At 44.2% G+C, this 12,627-nt stretch overlaps 1 pseudogene; it reads right to left on the bottom strand.

Annotated features, from left to right (window-relative positions):
- Positions 1-6,532: 6,532 nt before the first annotated feature.
- The window catches only part of LOC130404225 (uncharacterized), an 18,228-nt pseudogene continuing 12,133 nt past the window's right edge, over positions 6,533-12,627 (bottom strand).

Raw genomic sequence — 12,627 nt, 5'->3', positions numbered from 1 at the left:
CACCACCACCACCTCCTCCTCCACCTCCACCACCTCCTCCACTTCCACCACCACCACCACCTCATACACCTTCACCTCCACCTTCAACGCAAGCAACACTACTTCCTCCTCCTCCACCTCAAGCAACTCCTACTTCAACATAAGCAACACCAGTTCCTCCCCCTCATCCACCACCTCCTCCTCCTCAACCTCTCCCCTTTATTCTCCTCCTGCTCTTCCTCCACAACCTCCTCCACCTCCACAACATCCTCCTCCTCCCCCTCCAACTCTTCCACCTCCTCCACCACCTCCTGCTCCTCCACCACCACCACCTACTCCTGCTCCTCCTCGTGGCTTCATCAGTGCATGTTTGGACGTCTCAGGGTCCGTGGTGCTTAGCCGGGCCTGGGTGTGGACACCTGTCAACTTGGGGGCTTTGGTAAATCGAGAGATTATCCAAACAATGGGACACAGGCTAATAAAAACAAGACCCCCATTCTCTGCATTAGCGCTGCATTAGCCATGAGAGCAGACGGGACCCCGGGGGCTGACTGATGCACCATGGAAAGCTGTTAGAGGGATCTTCTATAAATTATTAGTGATTTATGGAGAGCAGTATTTATTACCCTGGATGGGTGCGTGGGGGGGGGGGGCTTCCGCGTCCAGGGAGAGTGGCTTTGTGGTGGAATTCTGCATCGCGGATCTTGACAGTGTACAGAGCAAAAAAGGGGTGCACGTTGGAATAGGGAAACAGAGGAAGAGATATAGAGAAAGATCATATGGGAAGCATTGATAGAGGGAGAGAGACAAAAAGCCAGGGAGACAGGGAGACATACAGACAGACAGACAGACAGACAGACCGACAGACAGACAGACAGACAGACAGACAGACAGACAGACAGACAGACAGACAGACAGACAGACAGACAGACAGACAGACAGACAGACAGACAGACAGACAGACAGACAGACAGACAGACAGACAGACAGACAGACAGACAGACAGACAGATAGATAGATAGATAGATAGATAGATAGATAGATGGATAGATAGATAGATAGATAGATAGATAGATAGATAGATAGATATTAGTATTAGAGTATATTAGAGTATTATATAGAGTATTCGAGTATTATTTAACGAATCGGGGCCCAACTGATTTGAAAATATTAAAGATCAATATTGGTGATCTAATATCCTGTAGGGTGGTGGGAACCCCGACGACAGCCGAGTACAGAAGCAAATGATTGTCGCGTGGGAAAGAACTGAGCCAATGGGGACCCACGCTGACTTAATATAGAACTAACAATTCATCAGGTAATCATAACAGAAGCCATGGCGGCAAAAGCAAAGGTGAGGTGGCTAGTTCCACCTGAACGGCGTTTGCCATGACAGTTTACACTAAAGTCACCATTTGATCACAAGAGAAGGGCGAGATATCCGGGTTTGAAACTGGTGACTGGGTTGTTGACTGGAATTGGTAAGTATGGGCTGTGCTCTGTTGACGAAATAATTTCCTTCAACACACTAAATGACCAAAACAGTTAAAGGTAAATAAAGATGTCGTTAGGTGTGTGGTCTCTCACATTTTCTAACTTGAAAAGTCGTCGATTGTGTACAGCGCATATTCTAATTAAATGGGAACCTCTCAACCATTAAAAGGAATTATCTTTCACAAATACGTGTAAAATAAATGCATTTCTAAAGCAATTTGACATTAAGCTCATTTTGAACGGAAACTGCCTTATAAATAATGTTTACAAATGCATTACTGTAATAGACGACACAATCAAAATAAAATAAAATAGTACTTAGACAAATTGCTGTGGTGTTTGTTGGCGAGCTACATAAAGAGAAAACAGTGGGTACAGTATCCCTTAGTGCTGCTACCACAGACCTACTCTCTGGGTGTGTCACTTGTCATGGGCATAAACATCAATTTCTGTCCATGACATTTATTAACTCCTACAAATACGACAGCTGCCTCCCCACCCCCCAGGCCTGGAAAATGAAATCATTTAATTTCCTTTCCCTAACCTTTTTTCTAGGTTTTTAAGCAGGGTGAATTAAGGGGAATGTTTCGCAACATTAAATCATTTATTTACACAGGGAAATTTCTCCCTTTTTCAGCATAAACAGGCACCGTGTAGGTTCTTAAACACTGTGATCCATTTACACAGTCGCTTAGTGTACTGTTAAGGGGTTAAGGGTTCATTTAAAGCCGTTAAGTTATAGTCCCTACCACATGTGTGTCTGTGCTGTTGTATAAATGACTAAAGTTTCTGTGGTTATGTTCATCAACAGTGCCTAAAGGCTTCATTTTGATTGTTGTGGTAAAAGGGCTAAGATTTTTTTTTTACGATTTCATTTTCTTTGTTTTGAGTCACATTTTTCAATTGATCATGATTAGTAGCTTATTTGAAGTTTCCATAGTTCATGCGTATGTAAAAAGATTCTACATATATGGGTGACAATTTCTTAGCTTTTTTTAATGATTGAAAAGTTTATGTCCAATACAGTACAGTATAGATATAAACCATTTTTTTATTATTGTATTATTGAGTTTATATAATCATATCTGGCAGGGATCAACTCTCCAATTATATCAACTTCAACTTTGCATAACCCATATAAGCGATTTAATGCAAATAAGTGTTAGCGAGACAGTGTAATATCATTAGGGTATACTTGCTGGTCTCGGAGGCAGTAATGACACTGCTGGCAATAACAGTCAGACATAGAGAGGGAATCTTTCTTTTATTAAAAATTGCTGTAGCAATTGGGAGTAAATTCATTACCAAGGTCTATTAGTCCACTAGAGTATATAGACTGGTAAGGAGGTACCACAAGGTTGCCCGAGGCAGCTGGTGTCTGTGTGTTGTTGCGCGTGTGTGTGTGTGTGTGTGTGTGTGTGTGTGTGTGTGTGTGTGTGTGTGTGTGTGTGTGTGTGTGTGTGTGTGTGTGTGTGTGTGTGTGTGTGTGTGTGTGTGTGTGTGTGTGTGTGTGTGAGCGCGCGCGCATGCGTGTGTGTGTGTGTGTGTGTGCGTGTGTGTGTGTGTGTGTGTGTGTGTGTGTGTGTGTGTGTGTGTGTGTGTGTGTGTGTGTGCGCATGCTTAGACAACAAAGGAAACCTAATTTTTTCAGGGAACATGGTTAGTCCGTTGAAAGTTTCCAATCAAACTAAATAAGTACCAGCTCAAGGCATGATACAAACAAAAGTATAGTCTGAAGTTATGTTTATCCATTACACTGCTTTACTCAATATATCACAATGATAAAATATAAATATAAATACCAAACTGAATTCACTAACAATATATTAAAAGCTTTAATACAAAGACAATGCAGAGCTACAATTATTAATTTCAATTTACCTCCTGTCAGTGTTATTTCATGTCCCCCATGGGCGTGTACATGCACACGCACGCAAACACACACCCACAGAGACATGTACGCACACGCAAACACACACACACAAACATGCATACACACACACATATACATTACATACATTCTCTACTTATAATGAATTAATATGCAAAAATATGCAAAAATATATGAAATATGTAATATATTACATACTATATTATATTCGTTATATTATATTATATTGTATTGTATTATACAACCTAAGACTCGGCTGAGCACTGTAACACACACCATATCTCCAAGCCCCCTAATGTCAGCAGCTCGTCATAAAGCAAATGTTTCACCGCGCTTCAGTTACCCTTGTCAAAACACCCCCTCTTCCTTCTCCCCATCTTTCCTATCTATTGACTTTTCCCTTATTTTTTATCGTCATCCTTATTATATTATTCTAGTTCAAGTTGTCCTTCTTTCTCAGCGAACAATGCAGCTCAGAGTTCAGTGGATGTGATCATAATTGGTCTGGTTGTGGAGTGTTGGGGCCCGTGGGGCCCTCAGAAGCAGACTGTTTGAGATCTAACTTGGTGAAGTTTTGCCCCTGGGGGGCAGCTGATTTGGTGCTCTCTTTAACACATGATGTTAAAGTGACATAAATACAAAAATAGATAAAGAATTGCCGCAACTGCAAAGTCAAATGGTCCACATATGACCCATCGACATCAAGCATCTTCAACAGCAGCCAGTGCGCCAGGGTTTGGAAGGTAACATAAATTGATTACATCGTATGGAACACGTACCATCTCCGCTCCCCCTCTTCCTCTTCCTCTCCTCCTCCCCCTCCCCTTCAGAACCCTCTCCCTCTTCCTCTCCTCCTTCCTCCCCCCTCTCCCTCTTCCTCTCCTTCTTCCCCCTTCTCTTCATAACCCCTGCCTCTACCTTCTTCTCCTTACTTCCCCCTCTCCTCTTCGTGTGTTTAGCTGCCGCCCGTCCCCACCCATTACTTTGCTCTGCCCATGTAGGGTCTGATTTCCTCTGAAAGAAACATTTGTACAATGAAAAACCTGTGAAGATGTGTTACATACATTATGCATATGGACAGTATGTGGTTACGCTGGGTACACTAGAATCAATATACAATTCAATAATCAATCATCATGGCGCTGTAGCTGATTTCAAGTTTGGTGAGGTAATAGTAGCAACAGTTGGACGTGACGGTTAGCACTAACGAGGGAGGCAGGGAGGTCACAGATTGTTGGGCTATAGTGAGTAAAGGGGAGTGGATAACTATCCTAAAATTTATTCATAGATTTATCCTCTCCAAAATAGGATATAAGTTAGTGGCTAACCTTACAGTTGGCTATGTCATATATGTAATGTCATATATATAATTTTATTCTGAGGTTATTTAATAGTAGTAAATATCATATCCCCCTATGAGGTCCCTGGGGCCGTAGCTACTTCCGGGCTAGTGGGTAGGGGCCGGATGTAGTATTATAGCCCACTGTGTCAGGGGTGTGTGTGACTATCGTTATTTATTACACGGCTCTTCTCAATGCTGTTGACCGCACCGTTCACTCAATTTACAACTTCCGGCGGTGAATAATCTTTTGATTATTCACCGTTGCTAAGCATATAATGCCCGCTGTCAAGGAAAGTGGATTTTTAATTTTTCTGTCGTATCACTCTGCAAGTAGTCCGGTAACTTATCAACCCAAGCGTCCTCGGACTATTTTTCTGCTGACCAATACTAAGTATGATGGTAACAAATAAAATGTTAAAAGAAAGACACACCGTGTGAAGTTATTTGTTTGGCCCTAGTTTCCATATGCTAAAGACGTGTCTAGTTCACCGTCATGCAGGCTGTGTTCAGATCTGTTTTTGGCGCATGTAGGCCTATCTGCATAAAACCATGTTGAAATAATTTTGATGTTGAATGTTGAAGGCGCAGTTGTAGAACTAAACAGATTGATTTCATACAAATCTTAAAAGCACATCCCTAATGTGTGTGCGTGTGTGTGCATGGGTTAATAACACGTGTGTGGGGTTTGTTAAAAAGGGGGGGGGGGGGCGTAAAAAAGTTTAAAAGGGTGTAGGTGTACGCTATCTAGGGTCTCAAAAACATTCAGCAGTCGTCGGCATTGCAAATTTTTTTCTCAACATGGCCAGCACATCAAAAGATCAGCGTAGGCCTACCCTGGCTACATTGCTTTCTCTCAACAAGACCAGATCGGCAACAAATATTGAGGACATTGAAAATCAGCCGTCTGAGGGTACGTCCAATGGAGATGTGCCGCTGATTGATGCTCCAATCAAAATAATGAGGCCTGTTTTAGGTGTAAAAGACCGGCATACCGAGGCATCATTCAGGCATAACGGATGGAACTGCTTTGAGTACGTAATATCATTTGTCGATGGGTATGTACCATCGACAGCAAAAGGCTGTGATGATGAGCTGCGTAAGCTTGCCGAAGAATGGGTACGTTTCCGTGACAATGTATGCCCTGAACTAGACATCATCCGGAGTGCATGGAATGAAGGACTCCTTGTAACCCAATGGAGTGGGGATTTTGGAGCCGAGTTGTACCGCATGGAGGCCAATATCATATGATATCATAATAGTTCATTTTTTTCCAGCGATGCGTTGATCCAAGGGTGTTACGGGGGGCCCGTGACCCGTTTTGTATAGACGTAGTATCACTACGAATCCCATTTAGGCGTATGATAGCTGGACGTACCCTCAGACGGCTGATTTTCAATGTCCTCGATATTTGTTGCCGCTCTGGTCTTGTTGAGAGAAAACAATGTAGCCGTGGTACGCAGGTCTTTTGACGTGCTGGTCTTGTTGGGAGAAAACATTGTTGCCATGGTCAATGGTCTTTGATGTGCTGGCCATGTTGAGAAAGAAATTAGCAATGCCGACGACTGCTGAATGTTTTTGAGTCCCTGGATAGCGTACCCCTACACTCTTTTAAACTTTTTTCTAGACGCAACGTCCCCTTTTCACGAAAGGGTCTTTTTTTAACATTTTATTTGTTACCGTCTCTGCTTTGATCAGCAGAGAAATAGTCCGCCAAAGACGTTGACGTTGCTTAGCCACCGAGGACGCTGGTGTTGATAAGTTACCGGACTACTTGCGGAGTGATACGACAGAAAAAATAAATAATCCACTTTCCTTGACTGCAGGCATTATTTGCTTAGCAACGGTGAATAACCAAACAGTCCCGCGTACTTGGATAGCTTCCGCCCAAAGCCTTCTTCCAGGCGGTCTTCCCATGGGATGGTCAGCTCCAGCAGCACTACTTGCTTGCTGGACTCAGACACGAGGACAATGTCTGGTCGCAGGGTAGTGACTGCAATGTGGTTGGGGAACTTCAGCTGATGCTCAAGATCCCCCAACAGTTGCCAATCTTTTGCAGAGGTTAGGATTCCTGCACATGTTCTTCCGGCAGGGGTTGACTGCTCCCCAGCTCTGACAAAGGCGATGGTTTTCTTGGAGGGTCATAACCGCTTCGCCCACGCTAGTCCTTCGCTGATGACTTCAGCGATGGTCTTAAGAACTTGATCATGCCTCCAGCGGTACCATCCATCTCCAAGTGCCCTGGTGCAGCATCTGAGGATGTGTTCCAGGGTTCCTCGCTTGGAACACAACGGGCATGCTGGTGTCTCGGATAAGCCCCATATGTGTAGGTTTGATGGGCTTGGAAGCACATCCTATCCCACCTGGATGAGGAATTGAATGCGGCTCGGCTTTCCACAGCTCAGCCCAGGTCGCTTTCCTCTCAACCGTGTTCTCCCATCTTGTCCAAGCTCCCTTTTGCTTCATTCCCACTGCCTTGACCATTCTTGTTTCTTCCACTGCAGCTCTCACCTCCTCCTGAACTAGGCGGCCCCCTTCCTCCCCACAGCTGTTCATTTGGGGAGTTAGAAAGGAGCCTATCCCAGCTCTGCCTCTTGTGACCACTCCCACCATGCTCCTTTGACGCATCCTTGCCTCTGCCTCTTGATCTGCGACCTCCGCCATCCACTTCCTTCCAGTCCTCACTTGGATCCCTGCTTTAGCCACCTTTGGATCACGTGAGTCCCTGTACTGAACCACTTCTCTGGCTCTTGTAACCTTAAACTCCTCCTCCAAAGATTTGAAGGGAAGTTGCAGTTTATTAGTGTTGCCGTAGAGTGCGAGGCTGCTCAGGCTCCTCCGTAATTCAAGCCATCTCCAGAGGTGGCTACTTACCCTCCTCTCTAAGGTCTCCACTGTTGAGAAGGGGACTGCATAGACAAGGAGGGGCCAAAGGTCTGGGAAGAATACCTTGTTGGTATATCCATGCTTTCCAGGTTGGCCTGACCAAGGATTTCAACCAACCATCCAACTCAGTGCAGGTCGACTGGATAGTTGTTGCATCTCTCAGAGAGCTGTCAAAAACCTTGCCCAAGCTCTTGACTGGCTTCTCTGAGATGGTTGGAATGGCTGTGCCTGTGATGTTAAAGCGAACCTTGTGTACCACCTTCCCTTTCCTCAGCACCATAGACCTTGATTTGGCTTGTTTGAATCGCATCAGGGCCCACTCCATCACCTTTTCGAGTCCCTTCAGAATCCACCGGCAGCCTGGGACCGCTTCTGTCATGACTGTGAGGTCATCTATGAATGCCATGATGGGGGTTTGCTGTTGACCGTATTTCAATAGGGGCCCTCTGCACTCTGGCTCAGCAGACTGGGTGAGCATGTTCATGGCTAGGGAGAATAGTGTCACAGAGATAGTGCACCCTGTGATGTTACCGATCTCCACCTTGTGCCAACGTGATGTTATTGCTCCTGAAGAGACCCTCATCCTGAAAATGGTGTAGTAATCAGCAATGAGGTCTCTACACTTGCTCGGGACATGATATTTTGTCAATGTGAGCTGAACCAACTTGTGTGGAATGGAGCCAAATGCATTTGCCAGATAAAGCCACAGCACTGCAGGTTGCCCTTTTTCTCTCTTGCCTCCCTAATCAGCTGTGTCACCACACCGTTGTGCTCCAGACAGCCTGGTATTCCCGAAACGCTGCCCTTCTGGACAGATGTTCTGTTTTGTTCAAGGTAGGTACACAGCCATTTTAAAATAGTGCTGAGGAAGATCTTTGCCTCGACACACAGTAGGGAGATGATGCGGAACTGGTCTAGTTGGGTGGAGTTTTCCTCCTTCGGGATCCACACCCCTTCAGCTACTCTCCATTGATCTGGGATCCTCCCTCTTCTCCAGAAGACTTGCAGGATTTTCCACGGACAAAGCAGGAGTTTGGGACAGTTCTCATACACTTTGTATGAAGTGCAACTCGGTCCTGGAGCGGTGCTTTCCCTTGCTTTGCGGATGACCTCCCTGACGTCCTTTAAGCCCAGTTCAGACCAAAGATTCAAAGGGTTGCAAGGAGTCGCAAGGAGTTGCAAGGAGTCGCCAGAGACTGAACATGTCAAATCACAAGGCCCAGTTTTAGAACACGGCGATTTAGCTATTTCTCTTCAGCCAATCACAGCACAGATCAACTTGTATGTCACGGCCTTACTCCGTCCCGGTACCGTACTGTCCACTCCAGCATACAAATATACAAAGATGGCAGACTTCTGGTCTGAGGAGAGGGAGGAGAATTTAATTTGCTTGCTGGAGGAGCAACCTGTCCTTTACGACGTTGGCAGTAAGGGGTATAGCAACAGGGACAGTAAGAAGAAAGCATGTTGCGACATTGCGGTGGCACTTGGTGTATCCGGTGTTTCAGTTTGACTCGTGACCGTGTTAACTGCTGACCATCAGCCGAATGCGTCGCTTGTTATCGCGGCTACGCCAGCTGTTGGAAATCGGGACCAGACAAGTAGCTGTCCTTGCGAATGCCTCTTTGATTTGTTTTTCAATAAAATGTCCAAAACATTCCCATCTCATTCTTATTTGAAGTGTAATTGGAAGAAACTTGTCACGTAGAACCGTTTAAGCCGAAATAAATGAAAAACGAATGCTTAAAATATGATGCATTACGGGATTCAAACTCATACCATTGTGGGGGAAAATAATAATAAGGTCGGATTTCATTATGTTGTACCGTAGACCCACAGAGAAAATCACCGCCAAAAATCATAAATTCTTCCTGAAAACACGAAAGGCAGCCAGATCAACTTGTGACCCTACCATCCATGTGGAGTTTAGACCATAAATTGATCGCGTTTCCAAAAAATAAGACGACTTTACATCCAGTTTTTCAAAACCTGTTGTGTTTCCCTCCACTGCTTGAAAATAGCAAAAAAAACTGTTTTCCGCTCATTCTATCATTTTGGTTGCCTGATGTGGTGTTGTCCCCTTTTACTGGATCGTCTCTGTATGCAAAGCAGTGACTTCGGAAATCAATGTGACGCAAGTCACAGTGACGCCTTTAACTGGATGTAAAGGCGTACTATTTTTGGAAACGCGACCAATTCATGATCTAAACTCTACATGGATAGTAGGGTAACAAGTTGATCTGGCTGATCTGGCAGAGAATTTCTCTGTGGGTCTACGGTACAACGGACTGTAATCCGACCTTATTATTTTTTATTATTTTAAAAGTGCCACAATTTCTCTCTCACTAACATAATAAGGCCTGTTTATCATTAAGTTATCCATCTCCAATTAGTAGTTGAGCCGATGGTAAACAAAGACAGATCAAACTGAAATTCAACTAACGGAAAATGCAATGTATCCAACAACGGGTAATCTAAACTAACTGTAAGATCCAGCTATTTACTCCAATGCAGATGTAGTGGAGAATGACAAAACACAGTAACTCTAGCCTACTCTCAAGCGAAATAAAAATAAAGCTAATCGCAAACCTAACTAATCACAAATCTAACCTACGCAAATGATGCTGATGCTTTTGCGGCTCTCAGCATGCCAGAGCGTTAACAGTTGCTAGGGAAACCACCTACCGTCGCCGCCCGCTGCAGCGCGTTGCAGCCAGTGTGAACTGCCCAGTTTTAGAACGCAGCCCGTCTCGTCGGAAGGAGTCGCAAGGAGTTGCGAGTTGCAAGTCGTTGAAAGGCGAATTTTTGGTCTGAACTGGGCTTTGGCTGCAGCTCTGACATGTCAAACGGCACCTCAGGTTCAGGGGCGTCTATGAAGATGTTACATTCTCCCAGCTCCTGCTCTCTTGAGGGGGCCCTGTACATCTGCTTCAGATGTTGGCCTATGTCTTCCTTTGAGGAGGAAAGTTTACCACTGCGCTTCTGCCCCAACAAATCCCTGGTGAACTTGAAGGGATTGGAGATAAAGGCAGCAAGCTCACACGCTCTCTAACACACTCTCTAACGTGCTCTCTAACGCGCTCTCTTTAGTAACAATCCATTAACCAGTTAATTAAGAAACATACTCAGATGAACTAATTTAATAAAAATCCATTAACCAGTTAATTAAGAAACATACTCTGATTAACTGCTTTAATAACAATCCATTAACCAGTTAACTAAGAAACATACTCAGATTAACTGCTTTAATAGCAATCCATTAACCAGTTAATTAAGAAATATACTCTGATTAACTTCTTCAATAACAATCCATAACAAGTTAGTTAAGAACAATAAGCGGATGACCTGCTTTAATTACAACCCATTAACCATTTAATTAAGAAACATGCTCTGATCAACTGCTTCAATTGCAACCCATTAACCAGTTGATTCAGCATACTCTGATTAACTGCTTTAATAACAATTCATTAACCAGTTAATAAAGAACCATACTCGAATTACCTGCTTCATTTACAACCAACTATATATAAAATAAATTCCAGGTCTCTAGCTCACTCTTAATGCCCCTTTTCCACCGACAGGTACGCTTCGGACCTAGCACGCCTCAGTCCAGTTGTGAAGGTGCGGTAAAGCCCAGCTCAGTTACGGCTCGCGTATCCACCGCAGACAGTACCCTTATGGTAGGGCGGGGTTTAAGCTGGATGACGATAGCCGCGGCAGCTACATAAGCATTGTGTCCTCATAGCAGCCCGACACAGAGTAGCCTGCTAATAAGACCAAGGAAAAAGGACGTCCAAGAGGGACGTCAAACTTTTCCGTAACATTTTCTTCAATCAACAAAGCTTTCACCATTATCCAGAAATACTTTGCGGGTACTGTGTTGGTTCGTTATTATCCCCCTGTCGCACAGAAGCAACGATTCGGTCGACCAATGAACGGACGGCATATTTAGCTTGTTGGGGTACTGGCGTCTCAGTAACCCAACAGCGGAGTAATTCGAGACCAGTACGGCTCCATACAGCTCAGTCTGGATCAAGGCCACTTTTGGCGGTGAAATCGCGAACTGTTCCGCACCTTTGCACACTGAACCGACCCGTACCCTCCGGTGGAAATGACCCATGAGTGTCCTTTTCCCCAATGTCACCTATTTATTACATCACTTCCAGTAGGGCTAAAACAGAATCTTAGCTGACCTTAATACTCTGATTCATATAAAGGAGGCCAGATGTTTTGATCTTACTACCAAGTCATTCTGAGGCCTCACAAATGCTTTGTTTGCATCATATCCCGGAGGTCTGGAGGTCTATTTTCATGATTTAAAAATGCTTCCTTTAAAAACCTTTAAAGTGGTATTCATTGTTCATAATTATCTTATTAAACTAAGTGTATATAAAAAAGAAACCTGTGGAATGGATTTTTTAGAGGAAGCAAAGTGATAGTCATTCTCCAGCCAAACAACTGCCCCACAAAAACCGTTGTGCTAGTCTGTCCCAAAGAAGATTACAAGTATTACTTTAATTATAGGGTTAATTAAAAAGATTTGTTAAAAAATAACCATACTCAGTGGTTAGGGTGACTGTTCTGGGCTCAGCGACTCTGTTTTACTCACATCGTCCCCCTCCGTCTGAACATGACTATGACCTAGGAGACAGAGAACTATTGGCAGTTAAGTCAGCATCAGAGGAGGTGCGTCACTGGCTGGAGGGCTCAGAGGTCCCTTTTCTCAGTAGGACTGACCATAGGAACCTTGAGTACGTTAAGTCAGCTACATGCCTCAACACTCACCAGGCTAGGTGGTCTCTTTTTAAATTAATTTATAATAGAAAATTGTCATTCAAATTTGACTGATTTGGCCAGGCTCAAAATATGTAAAACCTGATGCACTCTGTCGCCAGTTTAGCGCTTCTGAGCTTGTCCCAAACTCTAACACCGTTTTGCCTGGTTGTGGCTATCACCTGGGATATTAAGTCCTTCGTCCTTTCTGGCCATAACCAGGGACCTAGTCCGGATAATTGTCCTCCTAACTTTTTTTTCCCAG

Source organism: Gadus chalcogrammus, chromosome 15 (assembly GCF_026213295.1).
Source record: "Gadus chalcogrammus isolate NIFS_2021 chromosome 15, NIFS_Gcha_1.0, whole genome shotgun sequence".
Lineage (NCBI taxonomy): Eukaryota > Metazoa > Chordata > Actinopteri > Gadiformes > Gadidae > Gadus > Gadus chalcogrammus.
This window is presented reverse-complemented; position numbering and strand designations above follow the sequence as displayed.